Below are 2,067 nucleotides of genomic sequence, written 5' to 3' on the forward strand. Positions count from 1 at the left end.
GAGAGAGAGAGAGAGAGAGAGAGAGAGACAAGGGTAGGGAGATGGCTCTGGGAAAAGAAAAGAAAAAGAAACCTGAATCTGAATATGCAGGTTCATTTCCAACTAGAGGAGGAGGGTCAACCACAAATACATCTTTTTAGCTTCTCTCTGGACTTTCTTTCTTTTTTAGGAAAATCATCTCTATTTTGCTTCCCTATCCATCTATAAGTTTACTTCCTAAAGTCTAAGGCCTGAGTGTCCCCTGTCAGAACTTTGGAAGTTCTGACTTTTTGATAATTCCATGTGGCTCTCTTACAAACATCTCAAACAAACATGTTCAACCATAGATCAATTACCTCCCCAAACTTCCTCATCAGTTAACTATTACCACTATTTGCCCAGTTACCCAAATGCCACTCTTGACTCCTGCCTTTTCCTCACTCCTCAAGGTCCAGTTAATAAGCAAATCCTGTTTCACTACCAAATAGATTTTCTTTAAATCACCTACCTGTTTCTAAATACATCTGCTACTTTCCACCTCTGCTGCTACCAATCTAGCCAAACCATCACCTGTGCTAGACTACAATAGCTTGTTTGGCAGTTTCTCTGCTTCCACTTCAGTCCTTTCTATCTGATCTTCAATGATTACTCCTTTCATTAAAATCCCTGCAAAATCCACTAAAAATAAACCTGATCTCTATTAATGTTTATGAGACCCTCCATGATGTGACTCCATGGTCATCAGCATTTTTTTCTCTCACTCATTCTGCTCCAAGCACACAGTAGTAAAGAGTGTTCCTAAAGTAATACAACTTTGAAAAATTGCTGGCAATAGACTGTATTGTCACCCTCTTCTGGTCATATAATGCCAGAACTGCAGAAATACCAAACAGTTCTACCTTCCAAGAAATGAATCACAGGAGTTGTTTTGCTTTGGGCTATTATGCTTGATCTATTATGACCTTGTAGAAGGCAATGCAACAGGAAATATCAGAGAAGAATCTTTTCAGGTCTACAGTTCTCAAGGTGCTGGCTAAGGTATACATATCCTTTGAGATTTTCCAGTTTTCTACCCTGAGTCTTACTTGGCTGATTTCCAAGGTCCTTTGTATTCTGCAGGAGATGTATTAGTACACAGCCTGGTCAAAACACCAATTATCATAAATTAATGACTTACTGTTTCTTCCTCTTCTGTCTGATAATCTTCTATTGGTTTCCTGAATTTAATTTCATTTTCCTACTGTCTAGAGTTTGTCAGTAAGAGAATGGTGAACATTCCAGTGGCAAGATTTTTAGGCATCTCGAGGGTTCTTCTGTGAGGTTGAGAATATAGCAAACCTGAGGGTGTATGATTTAATTGTCTGTTCTCAAAGGCAAGTGTGGGCCCTCTCTTCTTGCCTTTCCAGCAATCAAAATCACAGAATCAGAATAATCTCATCTAATAGCTTAATTCTTGTTGTTTATTCTCTATTGTCAGTGTCTCCCTCCCTGAATTCTAATACACATAACTGAATATGTCCTAAGGCACCTGGGTAGGTCATTCGGTTAAGCATCTGACTCCTGATTTTGGCTCAGGTCATGATCTCACTGTTCATGAATTTGAGCTACATGTCAGACTCCACACTGATAGCAAGCAGCCTGCTTGGGATTGATTCTCTCTCTCTCCTTCTCTCTGTTCTTCACACGTGCCCTTTTTTCTCTCTCAAAATAAATGAATAAACTTAAAAAAAATACATTCAACCTCCCATTCCTTAACTATCACAAAGCCTCAAATGATATGGTCACTTTCTCTTAAGATACCACTTTGCTAATCAATTATTTTTTGTGGGTTGGAATTAAACCTGTTATCACACTTCCAGTGGTCATTGTCTCTATGATCTAAGAGATGTAGAGGCTTTGTATATATTTATGTAAATAATTAAACTCATGATTGAAAATATATTCCTTTCCTGAGATCATAGTGAAAGTAATGATTTAAATAAAATCTCTCTTATATGTTAAGAAAAAGCATAAAGACATCCATAGATTTTCTTTCTTTTTAAAAAAACCTTGTGTCAGGGCACCTGGGTGGCTCAGTTGGTTAAGCAT

General features: G+C 37.8%; 1 protein-coding gene across 2 annotated transcripts in view; it reads left to right on the forward strand.

Moving 5' to 3' along the window:
* The window catches only part of GLRA3 (glycine receptor alpha 3), a 178,151-nt gene that overhangs the window by 144,413 nt on the left and 31,671 nt on the right, over positions 1–2,067 (forward strand). The window lies entirely within an intron of this gene.

Source organism: Suricata suricatta, chromosome 1, assembly GCF_006229205.1.
Source record: "Suricata suricatta isolate VVHF042 chromosome 1, meerkat_22Aug2017_6uvM2_HiC, whole genome shotgun sequence".
In the NCBI taxonomy this organism is placed as follows: Eukaryota; Metazoa; Chordata; class Mammalia; order Carnivora; family Herpestidae; genus Suricata; species Suricata suricatta.